This window comes from Chiloscyllium plagiosum, chromosome 26 (genome assembly GCF_004010195.1).
Source record: "Chiloscyllium plagiosum isolate BGI_BamShark_2017 chromosome 26, ASM401019v2, whole genome shotgun sequence".
Lineage (NCBI taxonomy): Eukaryota > Metazoa > Chordata > Chondrichthyes > Orectolobiformes > Hemiscylliidae > Chiloscyllium > Chiloscyllium plagiosum.
The window spans coordinates 16,605,409-16,631,552 of NC_057735.1; the positions used below are offsets into that span (position 1 = coordinate 16,605,409).

At 39.7% G+C, this 26,144-nt stretch overlaps 2 long non-coding RNA genes across 3 annotated transcripts in view; one reads left to right on the forward strand and one right to left on the reverse strand.

Moving 5' to 3' along the window:
- Positions 1 to 667: 667 nt before the first annotated feature.
- Positions 668 to 8,065, forward strand: LOC122563142. Its single transcript, XR_006315496.1, has 3 exons — positions 668 to 801; positions 6,595 to 6,773; positions 7,977 to 8,065. It is a non-coding gene; the product is annotated as an uncharacterized LOC122563142 (long non-coding RNA).
- LOC122563143 overlaps positions 1,004 to 26,144 on the reverse strand; it is a 56,067-nt gene continuing 30,926 nt past the window's right edge. Inside the window, exons 1-3 of one of the 2 annotated variants that reach the window (XR_006315497.1) lie at positions 8,010 to 8,085; positions 7,690 to 7,800; positions 1,004 to 1,851 (exon numbers count right to left, since the gene is read on the reverse strand). This is a non-coding gene — a long non-coding RNA (uncharacterized LOC122563143). Of the gene's footprint in view, positions 1,852 to 7,689; positions 7,801 to 8,009; positions 8,086 to 26,144 lie in introns of those variants that run through there. The other variant, XR_006315498.1, reaches the window with a different exon arrangement.

Consider the following 26,144-nt stretch of genomic DNA (forward strand, 5'->3'; position numbering starts at 1 on the left):
CCTCAAAATGCAGTGGAGGCAGGATCACTGAATAATCTTAAGACAGAGATTCATAGATTCTTATTAGGCAGGAGTAGATGGGAATATGGAATTTGATGCACCAACAGATCAGCCATGTCCTATTACATGGACAAAACTCAGGGGGTCAAATTTTCTATTTCTGCTCCTATATCATATGTCTATATGCTTATATAAATATAACTACAGATTTGCTGAATATAATCACAGGGAACAGGCAAACAGATGTTGGTCTTATTGATTAAAATAGCTTCAACAACAAATAGATCAGCGCCGAAGTTTTAAGAGCATAAGAATTAAGAGTAGGAGTGTGTAATTCAGCTCCTCAAGCCTGATTTGTCCTTTAATATGACTGTGGCTGAACTCACATCAGCCTCAACTCCACTTTCCTATCTGTATAATCCTTCAACTCATTACTAATTAAAGATCTGTCTATCTCCTCCTTAAATTTGTTCATAGTCCCAGCATCCACTCTGGGTATTATGTGGTAGTGAATTCTGTTTACTAATGGTTAGTTCATTGATTTCAGCTGTTGTAGCAATGCAGTACTATAATACTCACAACAGAGAGGGAAAAAAAATTCAGTCACTATCCAGCGACTCCTGCTGGATATTATTCAAATTAAACTAACTCTATTCAATAACTCTGGTCAGTTGGAGAGAGAGATGTGTTGGAACTTGATCTATTATCTCACTACATGCCATTGCTGTTTCTGGAAAGGATATGGGATGTGAAATGTATCAAAGTATGATGCCAGCTGCACGCCTTTCTTTACGTCAAAAGGTAATGGATTCAAGTCCCACTCTCGAGAGTTCTGTACAAAATTTGGACTGACAGTTGTTACGACCAAGTGGGGAGATGTCATTGACATCCCCTCTCAGTCAGTTTCAACAAATATTTCTTTAGGACATGATTGTCACACTTTTAATTAAACTTAGTTAGCTGAATCAAAAATGAAAGATAGCCAACTACAAGGTTTTCTTGAGTGAAAGAGAGTGAAGGTTTATTACCTGAAGAAATAATAATGCGTGACAACAAACACACTCAAAAAACACAGGTAATGACCTTATTAAGAAAGGGGAAGTGTTTGGTACAGATAGAAAGTGAAAAACTGTTACAATTCACTGTTTTTTTTGAGTTGCAAGAGTTACCTTTTTTGGTAACCTGTTTGAGTCCACCTGTTTGGCTGCTCTCTTGTTTCCTTAGACATGGTGAAGTTGCAGATGTCCAGGAGTTCTTAATGAATCATGCTTGGTGTTCCAAGTTGCTATTCATCAATGAGTTTGAAGTTGAGAGAGAGAGAGAGATTTGCTAAGAGATGGTCTTCCAGTCCTTGTTCACAAATCTATTTTTTCTTGTCTTTGCCCTGCTACTCAGAAGCAGCTGTTGATAAAGGTCCATTTGTATATTCCTGAATCTGTTCATTGTTTCTCCAAGCTGAATACCCTGTAGACAACCTTTGATCTCAATGTGCAATTTTCAAAAAGGCACAAATCAAGCAGAATATACAGATTTAAATTTCAGTACATTTTTATAACAATATGAATTTTTGATCAGACTGATTCCTTGTTGACAGATGGTCTCAAGAGCCTTGCTCAACCTGTCAGGTTATCACAACAGCAATTTTAGATCAGCATTTGTCCTTCTTTAAAGCTGAGTTTAGTTCTTGAAAGTTTCAAATTTTAAATTCAAGTGATGAAATTTGAGTATTGGTAGTACATTTTCACTATGATTGTAACACAATTCAGTCAGGTGTTGAGGGTGTGCTACACTGTTCCTGGTACTATCTTTTCAATAAGGTGTTCTCAGGTGGATGTTAAATATCCTGGGGCACTATTTCAAAGAAAGGCAAGGGGATTAATTATGATGAGCTGGCAAGTAAAAGGTATATATCTTGTAATTAAAAATAAATTGGTATTTTTTAAAATGAACAGATCAACACATAGTGAAGTAAAGCGTTGAAATTACAGTCTTAAACATTCACGTGGTATGATGTCTCATGGTACTGTCTGCACTTAAGTGTATAAGTGAATTTAACATAAACTCCTCTTGTTCTGCATTTCATTTTTGTTCAAACATGCTTATAAATAGTCTGTCTACCCTATTCCAGACAGCAGGAACTGATGGCACCATACATTCATGTATGCATAAGAATCTTGAAAGCCAAAACCGATCAAAGAAAAGGCATGTAGAATAACTATGCTTTGATAAACAAATCTGCCTCTAGTTATTTGCATTCTGATCATCATCACAGAAAGACAGGATTGGTGATATCTATGTGGAAAATATTGTGGCAAATAACGATTGCTGGACTACTTAAACATACATTATAAACGTTCTCTGATGTGACTTAAATCAATGCTACAAAGAGCTGGATTTTTCTGTGTGCTGAACTATTTTAAATTTGAACACTAAATTGTGAACAAATCTTCAGATGTCCAAAACTGTTATTAATTTGGTAACCATTTATTTCTGGTCTATACATATAATAATTTTCAATCAGTGTACTGCTATAGTTGCAAAATTATTCATTGGAGAGGATTGTGTTTTTATAAAAGAAAGTTTATTCACTTAAATGATGTGGGCATCACTGGCTAAGCCAGCATTTACTGCACATCTCGACAATGTGTGGTGAGCTACCTTCTTGTACCACTGCAGACCATGTGCTGTAGATAGACCAACTACGTTGGTATGGAGGGAGTTCCATGGTTTTTACCCAGCAACACTGAAGGAATGCTGAAAGATTTCCAAGTTCAGATTGTGAGTGACTTGGAGGTGAACTTGTAGGTGGTTATGCTCCCATGTAACTGTTGTCCTTGCTCTTCTAGCTGGAAGGAATCAGATGTTTGGGAAGTGCTGTCTGAGGAGCTTTGGTGAATTTCGACAGTGCACCTTATATATGGTACACAGTGTTGCTATTAACCCTCAGTGGTAGAGGCAGTGGATGTGGTGAAAATGTGTTGCTGGAAAAGCGCAGCAGGTCAGGCAGCATCCAAGGAGCAGGAGAATCGACATTTTGGGCATGAGCCCTTTTTCAGGAATGACGAAAGTGTGCCAAGCAGGCTAAGCACACTTTCCTCATGCCCGAAACGTCGATTCTCCTGCTCCTTGGATGCTGCCTGACCTGCTGCACTTTTCCAGCAACACATTTTCAGCTCTGATCTCCAGCATCTGCAGTCCTCACTTTCTCCGCAGTGGATGTGGTGTCAATGCTTTGTCTTCCATAGTGTAAAGCTTCTTGAGTGTTGCTAGAGTTGCACTCATCCAAGCAAGTGAGGAGGATTCTATCACAGTTTAGACTTGTGTCTTATAGATGGTGGACAGGCTTTGGGGAATCTGGAGCTGAGTTGCAGTTTTCATAGCCTCTTACCTGTTTTTGTAGGCACCGTATCTACATGGCTAGTCCAGTTCAGTTTCTAGTCAATGGTAACACCCAGGACAGTGCAAGATATTAATACCATTGCATTTGAAGCAACAGTGGGTCGACTGCCTTTTTGTTGAAGATGATCATTGCCTGGCATTTGTGTGGTGTGAATATTACTTTCAACCTTTCAATCCAATGCTGAATATTGTCCAGGTCTTGCTGCATTTGGACATGGAATGTTTCAGGAGTTGAGAATGTCACTGAACATTATACAGTCATCAGCAAACATCCTCACTCTGACCTTATGATGGTGGGAAGGTTATTGATGAAGCAGTGAAGGTGGTTACTCCCAGGACACTACCCTGAGGAACTCCTACCCTGAGGCACTAAGATGACTGACCTCTAAAAGCACAACCAGGTGTGACTCTAGCAGTGAAGAGCTTTCCCCTGATTCCCATTGACTCCAGTTTTGCTGGGTTTTCTTGATGCCACACTCATTTAAATGTGGCCCTGATGTCAAGGACTGTCACTCTCACTTCACCTGAATTCAGCTCTTTTGTCCATGTTTGAACCAAGACTGCAATGAGGTCAGGAATTGAGTGGCCCCAGTGGAACCCAAACTGGACATCACTGAGCAGGTTATTGCTGAGCAGGTGCTGCTTAACAGCACTGTTGATGACATCTTCCATCACTTTACTGATGATTGAGAGTAGATTGATGGGCGGTATCTGGCCATCTCCTGCTTTTTTGTGTACAGGACAAACCAGGCAATTTTCCTCATTGTCAGGTAGTGATGGGGCTGTACTGGAACAGCTTGGCTAAGGGTGCAGAAAATTCTGGAACACAATTGTCTGAATGTTGTCAATGCCCAAAGCTTTTGCTGTGTCCAATGCCTAGTATCTTCTTAATATCACATAGAGTGAATTGCATTGGATGAAGGTTAGCATTTGTAATGCTGGGTACCACTGGAGGAGGCTGAGATGGATCATCTGCTCGGCACTTCTGGCTGGGGATTGTTGTGAGTTCTTCGGTCTTTTGAACCAATGTGCTAGGCTCTTTTATCATTGAGAATTAGGTATTTCAAGAGCCTTCTGTTCCAGTGAGTTGTTTAATTGGCTACTGCCATTGACGATACAGCAAACTGCAGAGCCTAGATCTGATCCCTTTGCTGTGAGATCACTGAGTAGAAAGTGAGGACTGCAGATGCTGGAGATCAGAGTAGAGAGAAGGATGCTGGTCAGGCAGCATCCGAGGAGCAGGAGAATTGATGTTTCGGGCATAAGCCCTTCATCAGGAATGTGGAATCACTGAGCTCTGTTCATGCTATTTGGCATGCAAATAGTGCTGTTTTGTAGCTTCACCAGGTTAACACCTCATTTTACAGTAAGCCTGGCATTGCTGCTGGCATACCCTCCTGCATTCTTCATTGAACCGGGTTCAAGGAACATGCTTTTTGATGTATATAGGCTCTCTTCATTCTTGTAAAAACATCAGGAAGCACCATCAGCAGGATGACCATGCAAATCTGACTTGTTTGATGTATTAAATTTCCTGGTTTTCTATCTAAATACTTGTTGGAATCCCTACCCAAAAGAACACAACTTTATACAGATATGATCTGCCTAAAGCACATTATACCTCATACAAATTCAGACACATTCAGAACCTAAAGTGATCTGATGTGGGATAATTATAATTCGTATACTGCTCAATTTGGGTTCCAGCAAACTGACTCCTGAGGTTGTGATCACATTACAGCTTTCGCCCAAACATGGACAAAACGGCTGATTTCCAAATATGAGGTAAGACTGATTTCCCTTGATATCAAGGCCACATTTGACCAGGTGTGACATTGATGACCCCTCACAAAACTAGAGTCAATGGAAATCATTGTATGACTGCAGTCATACAAAAGAAGATAGTTGTGGTTATTAGATGTTATCACCTTCGCCACAGGATATCTTCTGGGCACTGTCCTAACCCCATCTTCAGGTGCTTCAAGCACCTTTTCTCCATCATAAGGTCAGAAGTGGGGATGTTTGCTGATCTTTGTGCAATGTTCTTTGCACTATTTCTGACTCCTCAGGTACAGAAGCTGTCCATGTCCAAATGCAGCAAGACTTGGACAACATTCAGGCTTAGGCTGACAAGTGGCAAGTAACATTCATGCCACACTGTGCCAAACAATGACTCTCTCTAACAAGAAAGAATCCGACAATTGCTCTTGACTGACAATGGCATTACTGTCACTGAATTCTGTCACTATCAGCATTTTTAAGATCATCATTACCAGACACTAAACTGACTGGCTATAAAAATACTGTGGCTACAAGAGCAGGTCAGTGGCTGGGAACGCTGCAAAGAGTAATTCACCTCCTGGCACCCCACAATCCATTCACCATCCACAAGGCACAAGTCCTGAGTGTGATAGAATGTTCTCCACTTGCCTGCATGACTGTAGCTCCAACAACATTCAGGAAGCTCAATATCATTGAGGACAAAGCAGACTACTTGATAAGCATAATATCTAACATCTTCAACATTCTCTCACTCCAATACTCATACATAGTAACATCATACTGTGTATGATTGATAAATGCATGTAAATTCACCAAGACTCCTTAAACAACACCCTCCAAATCAGCAATTTCTGCCAGCGAGAAAGACAAGGGCAGCAGATACATAGGAATGCCACCAGTTGCAAGTTCCCTTCCAAGCCACACAGCATTCTAATATTTCCTTCACTGTTGCTGGGTTAAAATTCTGGAATTCCATCACTAACAGTATTGTAGGTGTACCCACACCACGTGTACTGTGGTGGTTCAGGAAAGCAGCTGACTACTGTTACCATCTAATAAGGTCTGAAGGAATGTCTGAGACCTAGTGGAAGAAGTAACAGATAATGGATATATTAATTAATAGTTAATTGGGTCAGAATTGATTGTATAAATACAGGGAGCTAGTTATCAGTGGGGTGATTTTTATGAAGTATGATCAATTGAAGTAACACTCCCAATAAAAGTGTGTATTTGGAAATATTTATATTTTTGTGTATTACTTTTCTTGCTCTACTATTGGAAACGCATTACCGCATTTTACTGAAAATAGAGAGGTCTGAATGATGCGTATTGTTATTAAAGTTGTAGAAAGCAAGAGATCCCATGAATTGCAAATTGCCACAAGTTTTTGGTTGATTTGCGTTGCTCTTCCAGAAGCCTCATGAGGATGTTGCATTTGTACATGAATTGTCCAGTACACTGAAAAGACACAACATTGCTAAAGATTTTCATCTTGAACTCATCAGACTAGATGGAACACCACCAAACTTCAAAAGGTTTCTTCCTTGCATGTGTCCTAATGAGTGCATGAGGAAAGTCTTCAATAGGAATATGTAAGTTCTATCTAGCAAGAAATTTAAGTCTAATAATTACTGGTATAAATACACTCTTAATAATGAGTAAATTGCTAAAAGTTGTCAACTATTTTTGCTTGGAAGTTAAAAATGTTGTGGCTGTACAGGATGTTGGTTAGGCCACTGTTGGAATATTGCGTGCAATTCTGGTCTCCTTCCTATTGGAAAGATGTTGTGAAACTTGAAAGGGTTCAGAAAAGATTTACAAGGGTGTTTCCAAAGTTGGAGGATTTGAGCTTATGGAGAGGCTGAACAGGCTGGGGCTGTTTTCTCTGGAGCATCGGAGGCTGAGGGGTGACCTTATAGAGGTTTACAAAATTATGAAGGGCATGTATAGGGTAAATAAACAAAGTCTTTTCTCTGGGATCGGGGAATCCAGAACTAGAGGGCATAGGTTTAGGGTGGGAGGGGAAAGATATAAAAGAAATCTAAGGGACAACGTTTTCACACAGAGGGTGGTACGAGTATGGAATGAGCTGCCAGAGGAAGTGGTGGAGGCTGGCAATATTACAACATTTAAGAGGCATTTGGATGGGTATATGAATAGGAAGGGTTTGGAGGGATATGGGCCGGGTGCTGACAGGTGGGACTAGATTGGGTTGGGATATCTGGTCAGCATGGACAGATTGGACCGAAGGGTCTGTTTCCATGCTGTACATCTCTATGACTGTATGACTCTATAATTATAAGTGCAGAATTTCTATATATTCCAAGAGCAGAAACAATATCAGCCAATGGATGTGAAATTGCAACCCTAATTAAAACTGGCACATTGCATTTGATAGCTTATGAAAATAAACTGCCTGTACACAAATATTGATTGCGGCATAAGCCGCAATCTATTTATGAAGGGCTTATGCTTGAAACGTTGATTCTACTGCTCCTCGGATGTTACCTGCCTGCTGTGCTTTTCCTGCACCACACTCTCGACTCTGATCTCCAGCATCTGCAGTCCTCTCTTTCTCTGCCACAAATATTGATAGTAGCACTTGTAACTGCTGTGTTCCTAAAATTGTTTAAGTTACAAAACACAAGTGCATCAATTTCATTGTGGTCAGACTCTTGTGTTATTTTGTTGTTAGAGAAATGAAAATATACTCAATCTATATTTAACTTGTGTGATTGGAACATTGTCATAATTCATTTTTATAATAAAATTAACACATTATGTATCTTACTCAGATAGTTGAAGAAGCTAATGGACTGCTGACTTACCACAACTGTATGCAGGACAATGCAGAATGACTGCTCCAAAGAAGCAAAAATAGTACTCAGACCGCCAGCTACATTGCAAGTAGCAACCAGGAAACAAAAAAAAGTATCAGGAAAGAAAATATGGTGAAACAATATAAAAAATAATGAAGAGAAAATTATAAAGAAAGTACAAATTACGAAAAAATGTAAGATAGAACAAAGGTGAGATTTGTAAAATTTGGGATGTGGGAACGTTTAATTATTTATCCAGGTCAACGATTAAATCCTGAGGTTAAATTGGAGGCCACGTTATTTATACATCATATAGGTAAGAGTATGGTTAATGTTAAATTGCGAATTCAATGCTACTTTTAAACCGAATATACAGATTTTTACAGATGTGACTATGAAAACATTGATGATGTGAAATCTATGTAAGTTGATTATGATTTGAAGAAATAATAATATATGACATCCATAAACTCTCTAGAAGTTGTAAATTATAATTAGTTAGAGCTATCAATTCAGATACTGCAGGTGTTACTCACTCTTGTTAATTTTTATTTGTCTTGAAAGTAGCATTTTCACATAACACTTAACATGTCTTGATTTTATAACCAGCAACACCTTATATCTGTGTTAATTTATACTTTTTATATTCTATTGCTTACTTTTATTGACTCTTGTCTCTAAAGAGATAAATTTCGCAAAAGAACTGTTGAGTTTGCTTACCTAATTTTATGTTGCTATGAAAGCCCACAAATTAAACAAGACAGATTCACAATGAATACAGAAATTGAAAAGAGTTCCAAGTCCTCCATGGTCTAGAGATGTTTTGTAACATCTTTGAATAGTATGATTAGAAAATATCAAGAGCTGGATTCTTCATCATTGGGAGTTGGTTTCTGGCCAAGAAAAGGGTCCAGTAGAGGAAAGTAGAAACTGATGTCAGTGCCAAACTATAGATTGTAAATGTCTGACAATCTTTTGCTACCTAACTTAATACATGGATATTGGTCCATCAAATAAAACCGAGATGATATGTTGATATGTAATTTTGATGCAAATGTTACAAACTTAAAGATAAATGTATTTGAACAAAGTCCAACACCATACTTTTAGTGAGAGCTTGGTTTCAGTTAACAGCAATCTAAAAAACTGTTAGGAGCTCTCTCCAGCAACATCTTGTCAATGTAAATTGTTCTTGATGTTTAAATTACCTCTCTGAATCCTATATTATTTTAATATCTGCAGTAATATTTTTTATTGTTCAGGAAGAACTCAAATTGTAAAGAGGATGTTCAACAATAAGGAAAATGCCCAGCCAGATGTGTCTGTTAAAATATTCACTTAAAAATTAATTTGTATTGTTTGTAAACCTTATATTGCACTGCAAGTAAAGATTTTAAATTAACCAGCAAAAATAATAATGGAAATTCTCCAAATTTCAAAATATGTGACAGAATTGATTGATGCTCTTACCTAGATTTGAGAAGGATGCAAGCATATGTGTTCTGTCAGATAAGGCACTGCCTTCTCTTAGTTATGCAAAGATTGTCTTTGAAGAATATATTTATCCCCTCTACATGCTGCACATCAATCATAACAGAAAGCAGGCTTAAAGTGAGAACAATAGGGATTCCAGAATCTGCAGAATTTCAATACAAGCCACTTCTACTGTAAACATTTGAGAGACAAAAATGTTTTACTGTTTAGTGTTGAGTGAAATAGCAGATTTTGATATTTGCTAAAAACATTTAAATTAAATATTTAAGTATGAATGATCTAAACATTAAACAGTGTAGGCACAAGTATGACAGTTGGAGGTTTATTTCTACACGACAAATCTATCAAAGCTCCCTTCCTCCCTTAAAGATCTAACTTATAGAATGAATTGTCTGTAGCCTTAATTTATACTGAGCTTCACTCAGGACCATAAACATTTTGTGAAATGCACTACCTGTTTTTAATGTCTCAAAGTGACATGCAGTAAAATATTTCAAAGTCATTTTTAATATATTTTTAAAACATGTCTCTGTATGTTATGGCAATACATTTGATTGTAAAAACAAAATGCATGCTTTTCCTGTAAATGTTGATACAATTATCTATTCTAAATGAACAAAGTAATGTTTGATGTATGGCAATACTAATAAATAATATGACTTGAACCATTTCTGCAATGATTCAAAAATTCTTCATCATTCTTTTCTTAAAACTGCTTGTGGGTTCCCCGATCTAACAGTGAAAACGGACATTGAAAAATGATACTGCAACTCTATTCACCAATTCTGCTGCACAAGTATTAGGAATTCCATATCTTGGAGTCTTAAGGATGACTGGTACAATATTTTATGTTTTATTTAATTTGATGCAACTTAAATATAATATCTCATGAAACTATAAGTATTATTAAAGATCAAACAAACTTAAGGATGATCAGCCATGATCATATTGAATGGTGGTGCAGGCTCGAAGGGCAGAATGGCCTACTCCTACACCTATTGTCTATTGTCTATTTGAACTATGCGAGCACTATAAATACATATATTCTAATGGAAGGCTTTCCATATTACTACAGACACTGAAATAATCATAGATAGAAGATATGAGCAGGAGTAGATTATTCAACACCTTGAACCTGCTCCGCCATTCATTCTGATTGTGGTTGATCATTGAATTCAATAGCTCAGTCCTGCCCTCCCCCCATAGCCCTTAATCCATTTAGCCACAAGAGCTATATCTACCTCTTTCTTGAAAACAATGTTTTGGTCTCAAATACTTTCTGTAGTAATGCATTTCTCAGGTTCACCACTCTCTGGATGAAGACATGTATCCTCATCTCAGTCATAGAATGATAGAGATGTACAATATGGAAACTGACCCTTTGGTCCAACTCATCCATGCCAACCAGATATCTTAAATTAATCTCGACCCTTTTGTCAGCATTTGGTTCATATCCCAAGACCAGATTTCTAGTGATAATCAATCTCTGAGGTCCTGTATGTAATATTAAATATTGAAGCAACTTTGTAGTACTATATACATGTGAGCTAATTTAATGTATAATAATGTTGTTAAGTTTACACATTTATGGCAGTTAACGTTGCCATTATGAGCAGCCTGCTGGCACATTTTGTGAAGAAGGGCTCCCAAGAAAAGATGTGAAATAGAAATTAAACATTTTCCACATGAAGTAAGGAAGAATTATTTGGTCATTCTTGCCTCAACTCCTCAGATGTAGTTTCATCATGGTGTTATAGAGTCATCGAGATGTATAGCATGGAAACAGAACCTTCAGTCCAACTTGTCCATGCTGACCAGATATCCTAAATAATCTAGTCCCATTTGTCAGCACTTGGCCCATATCCCTCGAAATCCTTCTTATTCATATACTTTTCCAGATGCCTTTTAAATGTTGTAATCCTCCCCACTCCCTCTGGCAGTTCATTCCATACACGCACCACCCTTTGTGTGAAAACGTTGCCCCTTAGGCCCTTTGTAAATTTTAAATGTTTTGCTCCTTAAGATTAAACTATGACCCCTGACCCTAGACTCTCCCATCATAGGGAACATCCTTCCTCCATATAAACTGTTAGAATTTTACAGGTTTCTATGTGATCCCTTCCACAACCCATTGTTCTGAATTCCAGTGAATACAATGCTAATCAACTCAATTTCTATGTATACTTCAGTCCTGCCATCCAGGAATCAATTTGGTAAACTTTGTTCCATTCCCTCTATAACAAGGATATCCTTTCTCAGAAAAGGAGACAAAACTGGACATGATATTCTAGGAGTGGTCTCACCAATGCCCTGTATAGTTGCAGCAAGACATCCTTATACCTGTACCTAGCGAGAGGATCCACCATACCATTTTCCTTCTTGACTGACTGTGACACTTATGCACTTAATTTCATTGACTGGTACACAAGGACACCTAGCTCTCATTGAACATTCCCCTCTCTTAATTGAAAGCCATTTTAATAGTAATCTGCCTTACTTTTTATTTGCTACCGAAATTGGTAGTCTCACATTTATCCACATTATTTCCATGTGCCATGCATTTGCCCACTCAGCCTGTCTGAATCACACTGCAACATCTCTGCATGCTCCTCACAGCTCACCCTTCTACCCAGCTTTGTTTCATTTACACAAATTACATTCTGTTTCCTCATCTAAGTCATGAATGTATAATGTGAATAGTTGAGTCCTAGTACTGATCCCTACAGTACCCCACGAGTCACTGCCTGAATTTCGGAAAACATACATTTATCAAATCTACTAGTTGCTTTCACGAAGTATTCAAGTAAATTTATCAAACATGAGTTTCCTTTTGTAAATCCATGCTGACTGTGTCTGAATCTACCACAATCCTAGATAATGAACTGTAGCATCTTCTCATTACCAACATCACACTCACTGGTCTAAATTCTGGTTTCTCTGTAACTTCCTTTTTAAGTAATGAGGTCATATTCACTACCCTCCAATCTATAGGAACTGTTCCGGAGTGTAGAGAATCTTGGAAGATTCAATGAATCCACTATTTTGAGGGACACTTCCTTAAATATTCTAGGATATAGATTATCAGGCCAGGGGATTTAATCATCTTCAATCCCTCAACTTCTCCAAGATAATTTCTCTTCTAATGCAGATAGCTTCAGTTTCTCCCTCTCACTAAACTCTGTGTTCCCCATCATTTCTAGGACATTATTCAAGTCCTCCTTTGTGAAGATAGAAGTGAAGAATGAATTTAATTTGTTAGCCATTTCTTTATTCCCCATTATAAATTCTCCTGTTTCTGACTACATTCTCTTCTCTTCAGCACTAAAAGCAAAAGAAAATATTTTAAAATATGACACCAATATGAGCCATGCAAAGATGAAGTGGAAACCCAGAATTTAGGGCCAATTAGCTGCACAGTGGCAGGAAAATTAGTGGTTTCCATGCTCAAAATTGTATGAGAGAAATACCTAAAAATTAAAAATATCGTATGAAGTATTCTGCATCGATTCCAAATGAGAAGGCTACACTTGATTAACCGAGTAAAATTTTTGAAGAACTGTTAGAAAATGTAGATAAATGATAGGGTAGATGCCAGATATTTGAATTTCAAAAAATCTTTATTCATAATTAAGGTTAGAATATTTGGACTCATGGGAGACGTAGCAGAATGGATGACAAGCTGGCTACATATGAAAAATAAAAAGTAGGTGTTAAAGGTAGTTATTCCACAGAATTATCATGGTGCAGAAAGAGGCCATTTGGCCCTTACTGTTTGTATTGGCTCTCTGAGTTTAACTTCATGCCAATCTCTTGCTTTTTTCCCATATCCCTAAACTTTGATTATTTAAATAATCATCCAATGCATTTTTGAATGTCTCAATTGGACATTCCTCCACCACACTTCTAGGAAGTGCATTCATGCCCTAACAACTTGTGTAAAAAAGCTTTCTCTCCACTCATATTTGCTTATTTTGCAAAACACTTTAGAACTGTGCCTTCTGCTTCTAGATCCATCTATAACTTTTCCCTATCTCCTCTGTCCAGACCGAACATGATTTTGAAACCTTCTTTAAATCTCACTTTAATCTTACCATCTCCAAGGAAAATCATCTTGACTTCTCCAATATTTCCTCATTATTGAAATATGTCATCCCAGGAATCATTCTTGCAAGCTTCCTCTGCACTCTCTCAAATGCACTTACATCTTTCCTGTAAAGTGGCACCCAGAACTGTACAAAATACTCCAGCTCAGGCATAACCAGCATCCTATATAAATTCATTATAACATCTCTGCTCTTGTACTCTGTGTGCCCCATTTATGAAGTATAGAATACTGAATGTTTTGTTCACAGCTCTCTCTCTCTGTCCTCACCTCACATTTGTCCATTTTGAACTTTATCTGCCACCTCTCTGCTCATTCCACTGATATGTCAATAACCTTTTGAAATTCCACATTGTCCTCCTCACAATTTACAACTCTGCCAGGTTTTGTGTTGTAGATGATCCGCATAGATAAGGAAATGCAAGGGTTCCAAAATTGACCCCTGAGGAACTCCATTACAGACATTCTTGCACCCCACAAATGCCAATTTACCAAACATTCCTCCAAGCTTCCTGTCCCTCTGCTAATTTTGTATCCATGTTGCTACTATCCTTTCTACTCCAACTGGAAAATGTTAAGATGTTGTGTTCCGGACTGATTGAGGCCATTTATAATATTGTTTACAATTTTCATAAACAATTTGGATTTGGAAATTAAAAATACAATTTTGAAATTTGAGTATAATGTCATATTAGGATTGCAGTTAATATAGGGGAAGACTGACAAAATGGAGGCAGATATTAATAAACTTGCAAGCTGGATGGGGAATTGACAAGTTTTTGTGAGATAGTACACATTGGTAGGAAATACCTGAAGTTAATATACTTCTTAGGAATAAAAATCTAAGTGAGACAGAAGGACAAGGAAAAGGGGAACTGAATTAAATTGAATCTATTGTCACGTGTACTGAAGCACAGTGAAAAGTTTTGTGTTGCAAGCAATGCAGGCAGATCACAGAGTTAAGTAGCATAGATAAGTAAATAATAGGTAAACAACGGCAAAAACAAAAACATAGGTACAGGCGAATGTTAAGAATTTGTGAGTCCACTCAGTATTCTAACAACAATAGAGTAGAAACTGTTCGAAACTGGCTGGTGCGTGTGTTCAAGTTTCTGTACCTTCTCCCCGATGGTAGAGGTTGTGGAAAAACATTGCCAGGATGGGATGGATCTTTGAGAATGCTGGCGGCCTTTCCTTGACAGTGGGCCTGGTAGATGGATTCTATAGATGGGAGGATGGTCTTTGTGATTGTCTGGGCGGAGTTCACCACTCTCTGTAACTGTCTCCAATCTTGAATGGTACAGTTGTCATACCAGGTAGTGATACATCCAGACAGAATGCTCTCGATGGCGTACCTATAAAAGTTGGAAAGGGTATTCTTCATCAATCAAAATTTCCTCAGCTGTCTGAGGAAGGAGAGACATTGTTGGGCCTTTGTAACCAGTGGGTCCACATGAAGAGTCCAAGAAAGCTTGTTGTAGATGACCACTCCCAGGAGCTTGACATTCTCCACTCATTACACATCTGTTCTGTTAATGTGTAGGGGGGGGGGGGGCATGAGTAACATCGCATCGAAAGTCAATAATGAGTTCTTTGATTTTGCCGGCATTGAGAGCTAGGTTGTTCTCAGTGCACAATTTTTGCAGGTCTTCCACCTCCCCTCTGTAGTCAGTTTCATCGCCATCTAAGATTCGACTGACTATGACCGTGGACTTGTAATGGCATTAATCTGGTATTTGACGACGCAGTCATGAGGACACAGTGAGTACAGTAGGGGGCTGAGTACGCACCCGTGGGAGGCTCCAGTGTTGAGTGTTAGTGAGGATGAAATATTGTCCCCAATCTTCACTGATTGTGGCCTGTGGGTCAGGAAACTGAGGATCCAGTTGCAGAGAGTGGGACTTAGTCCAAGATCACTAAGTTTAGTAATCAGTCTCAAGGGGGTATTAGTGTTGAAGGCTGAACTGTAGTCAATGAATCAGATTTTTACGTAGCTGTTCTTGGTGTCAAGATGTTCTCGGGAGGGCAAGCTATATGGCATCTGACGTGGATCTGTTGGTCTGATAGGCAAATTGGAGTGGGTCAAGAGTAATGGGGAGGCTGAAGTTGATTAATGCCATGACCAAAAATTTATCTTAAAATATTTTGGCAACCCAGCGTAGCCCATGTGAGAAATACAGTTTGCCTCTTTTAATTAGATTCCATATTTTTCTGTGCAAGTGGGTATCTTGGGTATGTGGCTCATTACTCAAATTGTGGAATTTTCCAATGATGACATTCTGTATTTGTGCCAGAATGAATCATGCACAAGTCTCACACTCCAGATTTTAACACAATTTATGTTATTTAACTGTAAGTTAGAAACAAACAAACGAAAAGGTTTCTGTTCCAAATAGCCCTTTAAGTATCAGTGAATTAAGCAAAAATAGTTTTCAACTGATGAAAGCAAGCCTATGTCCATGAAATGTTTGTGATATTTTACTCTGATGTGGCTGTATATAAACACAACTTGTCAAGTGTTGATTAAATGTACAGTAATAGTCACCATTTTGTTAAAGGAACAGTATTTGTTATTTCGAGTGTGCTTCAGCAAATAAAACTCAGTAGGCATATCAAAAATTATTGTTGTATTTTATAGTATTCTGAACTTCAATAAAAAATATTAAAATGATTTCAACAAAAATTAAATAAGATACTCACATCAGAATTTTGTAGTTCTATCATAAGCCTTAATAACCAACAGGGAAATTCATGAATAGGTTCCACGAGTCAGATAGACAGGGTACTTTCTAATAGGAAGAAACATCAGAACTTCTTCATAGAACAAGACTATTCAGTCTCTTCACCTTATTGCACCATTCAATATCTGGATCTTAACTCTGTCTTCATGCCTTGGTTACATAAACTTTAATACTCTTATCAAACAAAAGTCTATCAATCTCAGTTTTGAAATTTGCAATTGCCCTAGTATTTACAGTATATTCAAAAGGGAAATCTCAAATTTTTGTTTGAAAGAATATTTCCTGATAAAAATTCCTGATTGCGTAGCTCTAAGAAATGGATCTGCTAAACCTAATGTCCTGATTCTGTCCTTTCAGTAATTTGAAATACTTGGCAATTTTAAGGTTACGCCCTCAGTTCGGTCACACCCTAACCTTCAATGTTGAAAGGAAGACAAACTTCATCTAAGCAACCTGTTCATATAATATTATCCTGTTGAAAACATTAAATTATATCCATAGTTCCCTCTGGACCAACACCACTAAAAATAGATTATTTGGTCTTTCATTTATTTGTGGGGCCTGATGAGCATAATTGGGGTGGCACGGTGGCTCACTGGTTAGCACTGCTGCCTCATAGCACCAGGGTCCCAGGTTCGATTCCAGCCTTGGGTGACTGTCTGTGTGGAGTTAGCACATTCTCCCTGTGTCTGCGTGGGTTTCCTCCGAGTGCTCTGGTTTCCTCCCACAGTCCAAAGATGTGCAGGTCAGGTGAATTGGCCATGCTAAATTGCCCATCGTGTTAGGTGCATTAGTCAGAGGGAAATGGGACTCGGTGGGTTACTTTTCGGAGGGTCAGTGTGGACTGTTTCCATACTGTAGGGAATCGAACCTAATCTAAATTGAGAACAAAGAACAAAGAATAGTCAGAGGGAAATGGGACTCGGTGGGTTACTTTTCGGAGGGTCAGTGTGGACTTGTTGGGCCGAAGGGCCTGTTTCCATACTGTAGGGAATCTAACCTAATCTAAATTGAGAACAAAGAACAAAGAAAATTTACAGCCCAGGGATAGGCCCTTTGGCCCTCCAAGCCTGAGCCGATCCAAATGTACTGTCTAAACCTGTCGGTCAAATGCTGGCAAACAGGACTAGATTTATTTAGGATATCTGGTCAGCATGGACATGTTGGACTGAAGGGTCTGTTTCTATGATTCTATGACTCTATGAGGAGAAAGTGAGGACTGCAGATGCTAGAGATCAGAGTTGAAGAGTGTGATGCTGGAAAAGCACAGTTGGTCAGGCAGCATCCGAGGAGCAGGAGAATCGACGTTTCGGGCATTCCTGATGATGAGCTTATGCCCGAAATGTCGATTCTCCTGCTCCTCAGATGCTGCCTGAGTAGCTGTGCTTTTCCAGCACTGCACTCTTCAGTCTATGACTCCATAAAACCTTGATGGAATTACATCTGAGGAGATGAGGCAAGAATGAACAAATAATTTTTCCTTCATGTGGAAAATGTTTAATTTCTATGTTGCACATTTTCTTTGGAATCTTTCTTCACATCGTGTGCCAGCAAACTGCTTATAATGGCAATGTTAACTGCCATAAATATGTAAACTTAACAACATCATCATACATTCAAATTAACACACACATATATAGTGCAACAAAGATACTTCTACATTTAATACTTCATAGAGGACCTAGTTTCAATTGTTTTGGAAATACTTGAAGTGATCCATGTCCAAATGCAACAAGATCTGCACAATATCCAAGCAGGGGTTTACAAGTGTCAAGTAACATTTGTGCCACACAAATGCCAGGCGATGACCATCACCAATAAGAGACAATATAACCACTGCCATTTGTGTCCCTATCAGAATAACCTTGTTAGTTTTATCACTCTACTATTTTGTTGATATTCCTTCAGGTATATACACAATTGCTGTTTGAAGGTCACTAGTAAATGTATATTCACTACCCTAGCTGGTGGTGCATTACTCATGACATGTTTTGCCTCATGTTATCTCCAGTTCCTTTACCAATTACTTTAAATCTGTATGGCCTCTGGTTTTCAACACTTCATCTGTTGGAAAATTATTTTGTTTATTTATTTGATTTAACCCCTTCATGAAGTTACGTATTTAATACAAATTTCCTCTGAACCTTCTATCCTGAAGCAAACAGCCTCACTTCTCTGCTCCACCTATGAAATGTAATTCTCATCTGTTGAGCTATTCTTGTAAATTTCTTCTGTATTTTGTCCAAAGCTTTCTTCTTCCAGAATTGGTCACAACATTCCATCTGGGGACAAACTAGTGTTTTATATATATGCAGTATAACTTTCTGTACATTGTACTTCCTCGGCTAGAGTTTTTACCATGCTGGAGTAGCTCTTGGCCCTGGTGAAAATGGCAGAAAATATCAGCAGTCCTGAGTCCCACCCCTAAACCCAGCATCTCCCATTTTTGCAGGGATGGGTTTGAGGACTATTTGTAGTTTACACACCTGCTTTGTGGAGGTAGCTGTTAATTTTTATAATCAACTGCCTCCACAGGTTATTAAGTGTGAAGGAGATGATGTATAAAAGATGTAAAAAAACCCTTTAGAATTGTCAAGACCTCTCAAGAAGTACAACCTAGCAAGTTCTGTCAAGAAGTTGACCTGTCAAGATTGTCAAGAAATGTCTAGCAAGCAACAATTTGATTTCAGATAGCCAACATGGTTTCGTCAAGGGCAGAGTGTGTCTCACAAACCTCATTGAGTTTTTTGAGAAGGTGACCAAGCATGTAGATGAGGGTAGGGCAGTTGACGTGGTATACATGGACTCCAGTAAAGCCTTTGATAAGTTTCCACATGGTAGCTGTTGGAGAAAATGCAGAGGCATGGGATTGAGGATGATTTAGCAGTTTGGATTAGAAACTGGCTTTCTGAAAGAAGGCAGCGAGTGGTGGTTGATGGAAAATATTCAGCCTGGAAGCAGTTACTAGTGGTGTGCCACAAGGATCTGTTTTGGGACCAGTGCTGTTTGTCATTTTTATAAATGACTTAGATGCAGGCATAGGTGGATGGATTAGTAAATTTGCAAACAAAACTTCAAGTAGTGGGACTTTCTTTTCTTCTGTGTGTACTGGTAGTTATGGATACTCAATCAGTTGATATGGTAGCTAAAGGGGGAAAAGAATGATGGTTGGAAGTAAGTGCTAAACTGCCATAAGTTGTATGAGAATCCACTGGGGATGGGTAGAGAGGTATAGGCTAGCATACAGGGTGTTAGGAACAATGATGGTGGAGCAGCATAACATGGCATTGAAGGTACTAAAGTTGGTGTAGTAGTGGACAGTTTGGAAGAATGTTACAGGTTGCAGCGGGACTTGGATAAACTGTAGAATTGGGCTGAGCGGTGGCAAATGGAGTCCAATGCAGTTAAATGTGAAGTGATGCACTTTAGGAAGAATAACAGGAAGGCAGAGTACTGGGTCAATGGAAAGATTCTTAGTAGTGTGGGTGTGCAGAGGGATATTGGAGTTCATATACATAGATCCCTGAAAGTTGCCACCCAGGTTAATACTGCTGTTAAGAAGGCATACAGTGTGTTAGGTTTCATTGGTAGAGAGATTGAGTTCCTGAGCCGCAATATCATGCTGCAACAATACAAAATGCCACTGCGACCGTACTTGGAATATTGTGTACAGTTCTGGTCGTCATATTTCAGGAAGGATGTGGAAGCATTGGAAAAGGTGCAGAGGAGATTTAGCAGGATTTTGCCTGGTCTGGAGGGAAGGTCTTATGAGGAACGGCTGAGAGATTTGGGTCTGGAAAGAAGAAAGCTAAGAGGGGATTTGATAGAGACGTACAAGATGATCAGAGGATTAGATCGGGTAGACAGTGAAAGTCATTTTCCTAGGATGATGATGAGAGCTTATATGAGGGGGTGTAACTACAAATTGAGGGGTGATAGATTTAAGACAGATGTCAGAGGCAGATTCTTTACTCAGAGAGTGGTAAGGGCGTGGAATGCCCTACCTGCCAATGTAGTTAACTCAGTCACATTACAGAGATTTAAACAATCCTTGGATAAGCACATGGATGATGATGGGATGGTGTAGGGGGACGAGCTGAGAATAGTTCACAGGTTGGCACAACATTGATGGCCGAAGGGCGCTCTATTGTTCTATGTTTTATGTTCTAAGTGTGTACAACTATTCAATTGTCAAAAGCAAAGAAGTGATCACCTGTCACGAGCTGACGAGACCTATCAAAATGTATTTTTATGAGTTAAAGTGCTTTTCTAAATAGACTATAATTAGCAAACAAAACTTCAAGTAGTGGGACTTTCTTTTCTTCTGTGTGTACTGGTAGTTATGGATACTCAATCAGTTGATATGGTAGCTAAAGGGGGAAAAGGATGATGGTTGGAAGCAAGTGCTAAACTGCCATAAGTTGTATGAGAGTCCACTGGGGATGGGTAGAGGGGTATAGGCTAGCATACAGGGTGTTAGGAACAATGATGGTGGAGCAGCATAGCATGGCATGGAAGGTACAAGGAACCATTATAGATGGGTAGGAGATGTCAAGAGGCACTGGTCAGGCACAAGAGTGTGTAGGTGAGGTGGAGTGAGGGAAGTGGAAGGGGTGAGGGCTAGAGCAATGTCCTGAGTTGCTGACTCCGAATCCAGGCCATACCCTGGCTTTCCCCCAGACCAAAAACTGGAAGTGTGGGTCACCATTTTAAAAGAGCACGTTCACAGAGGCAGGATTTCTCCCAGCTCTGTACTTATGATGTGGGGGCAAAGTTGGGACCTATGCCTCTATTTATAAAGCACAGATCCCTTAAGCTGAAAGAACTGCTTTGTTCATCTGTATTGTCACCTTTAATGATTTATGCACTAGCACTCACAGGACTCTTCTTGCACTCCCTCTTATATTTTATCATTTAACATGAATTATAATTGTCATTTTTCTTACCAAAATGCATTGTCTCTCATTTGCATTAAGTTTCATTTGCCGTGTAATTGAGCTTTCTACCAGTCTATCAAGGATCAAGGAGAAACTAAACGAGTATTTTGCATCAGTGTTTACTGAGGTAAAGGACATGGAAGATATGGAATGTAGGGAATAGATGGTGACATCTTGAAAAATGTCCATATTTCAGAGGAGGAAATGCTGAGTGTCTTGAAACGCATAAAAGTGGATAAATCCACAGGACTTGATCAGGTGTACCCTAGAATTCTGTGGGAAGCTAAGGATGTTTGCTGGATCTCTTGCTGAGATATTTGTATCATCGATAGTCACAGGTGAGGTGCTGGAAGACTGGAGGTTGGCTAACATGGTACCACTATTTAAGAAAAGTGGTAAAGATAAGCTAGGGGACTATAGACTGGTGAGCCTGACATTGGTGGTGGGCAGGTTGTTGGAGAGAATCCTGAGGGACAGGATGTACATGTATTTGGAAAGGCAAGGACTGATTAGGGATAGTCAACATGGCTTTGTGCGTGGGAAATCATGTCTCACAAACTTGATTGAATTCTTAAGAGAAGTAACAAAATGGATTGATGAAGGCAGAGGAGTAGACATGATCTATATGAACCTCAGTAAGGCATTCAACAAGGTTCCCCAGGGGAGGCTTGATCTCATGGAATACAGGGAGAACTGGCCATTTGGATACAGAACTGGCTCAAAGGTAGATGGTGGAGGGTTGTTTTTCAGACTGGAGGCCTGTGACCAGTGGAGTGCCACAAGGATTGGTGCTAGGTCCACTACCTTTTGTTATTTATATAAATGATTTGGATGTGAGTATAAGAGGTACAGTTGGTACGTTTGCAGATGACACCAAAATTGGAAGTGCAGTGGACAGCGAAGAAGGTTACCTCAGATTACAATGGGATCTTGATCAGATGGGCCAATGGGCTGAGGAGTGGCAGATGGAGTTTAATTTAGATAAATGTGAGGTGCTGCATTTTGGAAAAGCAAATCATAGCAGCACATATACACTCAATGGTAAGGTCCTAGGGAGTTTGCTGAACAAAGAGACCTTGGTTCATGGCTCCTTGAAAGTAGAGTCGCAGGTAGATAGGATAGTGAAGAAACCATTTGGTATGCTTTCCTTTATTAGTCAGAGTATTGAGTACAGGAGTTGGGAGGTCATGTTGCGGCTGTACAGGACATTGGTTAGGCCACTTTTGGCATATTGCAGGCAATTCTGGTCTCCTTCCTATCTGAAGAATGCTGTGAAACTTGAAAGGGTTCAGAAAAGATTTAAAAGGATGTTGCCAGGGTTGGCGGATTTGAGCTAGAGGGAGGGGTTGAATAGGCAAGGACTGTTTTAGATGGAGAATCGGTGGCTGAGGGATGACCTTATAGAGGTTTATAAAATCATGAGGGGCATGGATAAGGTAAATAGACAAGGTCTTTTCCCTGGGGTGTTGGAGACCAGAATTAGAGGGCATAGGTTTAGGGTAAGAGGAGAAAAATATAAAAGAGACAACCTTTTCACATAGAGGGTGGTGCATGTGTGGAATGGGCTGCCAGAGGAAGTGGTGGAGGCTGGTACAATTGCAACATTTAAAAGGCATCTGGATGGGTATATGAATAGGAAGGGTTTGAAGGATATGGGCTGGGTGCTGGCGGGTGGGACTAGATTGGGTTGGGATATCTGGTCGGCATGGATGAGTTGGACTGAAGGGTCTGTTTCTGTGCTTTACATCTCTATGACTCTGTGACCTCTTGTGTGTATTAATATCGTCTATATTTGCAAAATCTATGTCATCCGTAAATTGCAAACCTATGCCCAGAATTCCCATAAGTTAATATGAATCAAAAAGTGTAGTTGTTCTAGTACCAAGCCTTCAGACTTTCACGATGTACCTTCATCAGTCAGAAAAGCCTGTCATTCATACTTTTACTGCCATGATATCCCATAGGCCTCGATTTTGCTAAGAAGCCTTTCATGTGCTACTCCTTCAAGCAACTTTTGAAAATTCATATATTCAAAAACAACTCCACAGCTTTCATTTACACATTGTTTCCTCATCAAAAAATATAAGCTAATTCATCGAACATATTTTGCCATTAGCAAATCCTGCCATCTCTCCTTTATTCATCCATGTTTATCCAAGTGGATATGCATTTTCTCTTGGATTATTGATTCTAAAATTTCCCCACTGCTGACATTAAAATGACTGATTAGTAATTGCCCCTGTGATTTACCTTTCTCCCCTTTTTGAACAAGGATGTTAACATTTGTAACACACTTCCACTTATAGAGTCATACAGTCATAGAGATGTACAGCATGGAAACAGATCCTTCGATCCAACCCATCCATGCCGGCCAGATATCCCAACCCAATCTAGTCCCACCTGTCAGCACCCGGCCCATCTCCCTCCAAACCCTTCCTATTCTTATACCCATCCAAATGCCTTTTACGTGTTGCAATTGTACTAGCCTCTATCACTCAATTAAATAATCAAGGACAAATTCTCCTAATTTTCTCTCAATGTTTTTCATTTGAATCTTTCTAAATCTGCTACCTTTCACTCTTTTTATTCTTCTTTCTATCTCTATATTTTGTTTGACTCTTAATTTGCACAATTTGCTTCTCATCTTCTCAATGAATATTCCTCCATTCTTTTCTTTCATTAAGGAGATGATGTTTAGAAATGACATTGACATATGGCACCCTCATCAAATCAATGTTCTTGAAATGTGAGGTACAAAATTCCCGCCTCAGGCAACTGACTGTGTGGAGTTTGCACGTTCTCCCCGTGTCTGTGTGGGTTTCCTCCGGGTGCTCCGGTTTCCTCCCACAGTCCAAAGATGTGCAGGTCAGGTGAATTGGCCATGCTAAATTGCCCGTAGTGTTAGGTAAGGGGTAAATGTAGGGGCATGGGTGGGTTACGCTTCGGCGGGGCGGTGTGAACTTGTTGGGCTGAAGGGCCTGTTTCCACACTGTAAGTAATCTAATCTAATCTAATCAAAAATATTGAAAAGGTAATTGTGAGGATGGAAGTCCAATTAATAGTGTTCCATGCAGTGGAATGAATAATGAAACTCACCACTGCAGCATTTTCAGTTCTAAAATGTGTGTAATTGCAAACACAGCTATGTCTGGCTATTTTGTGGCACAACACATTGTAAAATCAGCACAATAGATTAGATTGTTAATGGCGGAAATAAGAAAAAGGAATGGAAATGAAATGGTGAAAAAAGGAGGAAATTTTGAAACAAATAATACCAAATAGCTTCTAGTGTCTACAAATAAACCTCACTCAGTTCATTAAGTTTTAAAGTAGGAAACTAGAGAGAAGTGAAACACCACACCAGATAGAAAGACATTCTTTTATACAGTGTTTTTCATGATCATCGGTCAGATATCTTAAAGCACTTTACAGGTAATGAAGTCCTTTTAAAGCATTGTTAATTGTTGTATTGTAGAAAACATTGCAGCCATAAACAGCAATGTGATAACAACTAAATAATCTATTGCTATGACATAGAGTGATAAACATTGGCCAGGTTATTGAGGGATAACTATACTGTTCTTCAAAATAATATCATGGGATCTTTGATGTCCATCTAAGGGGCCATATGAGACTCAATGTCACATCCAAAAGACAATGCGGCACTCCTCAGTACTGCATTGGAGTGCCTAGTTTAGATTTCTGTGCTCAAGTCCTTCAGTGAAACTTGACCTGCTGAAACCAGTGTGCTGTCCCAACTGAATCTTGCTTTTTTTTAGTATTTGGCGTGGTTATTAAAGAAGTTAAGAGAAAAGGCAGGATGGTGGGGCAGAGAATGGGGCTCAGTCTTGTTGCGTATTTGACCAGTAGTTTTAGGGTGAGCCTATACTCATTGAAGTGTAGCGAATGAGAGGCGACCTATTGAAAAATATAAGGTTTTTAGCGGACCTGACAGGGCAGACACAGAAACATTGTTTCTCCTTCTAAGAGAGTTTAGGAACAGGCATAATCTCAGAACCTGGTCCATCTAGGACAGATGAGAAATGTTGTCTCTGAGAGTAGTGAATCTGAGGAGCTCTTTACCAAAGAAGGCTTATTGAGGTTGGGTCATTAAGTATATTGCTGAAAATGTGTTGCTGGAAAAGCGCAGCAGGTCAACAGCATCCAAGGAGCAGGAAAATCTACGTTTCGGGCATGAGCCCTTCTTCAGGAATGAGGAAAGTGTGCCCAGCAGGCTAAGATAAAAGGTAGGGAGGAGGGACTTGGGGAGGGGCATTGGAAATGCGATAGGTGGAAGGAGGTTAAGGTGAGGGTGATAGGCCGGAGTGGAGGGGCGGCGCTCAAGGACAGAGGAGCGGGAAGTGGAGGAGATGCGGTGGAGAGCATCGTCGATCATGTCTGTGGGGAAATTGCGGTCTTTGAAGAAGGAGGCCATCTTGGTTGTACCGGCTATCAGGAATAACACCGTTTCTGTCGTCGCCACAGCCACTTCCAAGCCCTGGGTTGCTGTCGCCGCAGCCACTTCCATCCCCAGTGACATCACTAACCTGCACAACGACTACGGCGCATGCGTTTCCGCCCCCACGCCGATCTCCGTCACCTCGCCTAGCCCCGCCCTCACGCCGATCTCCGTCACTATGCCTAATCCCGCCCCCACGCCGATCTCCATCCACACACCTAACCCCGCCCTATGCCGATCTCCGTTCACATGCCTAACCCCGCCCCCACGCCGGTCTCCGGCCCCCCCCCCCCCCCCCCCCCCCGCCACTCCCAGCGTACCCTCGCAAATTCCTGGGAGATGCACTTTCCAAGTTCAGTTATCTTGCATCGTGGCACATTATTGGAGAAGTTTTCAAAGATCTTATGGACC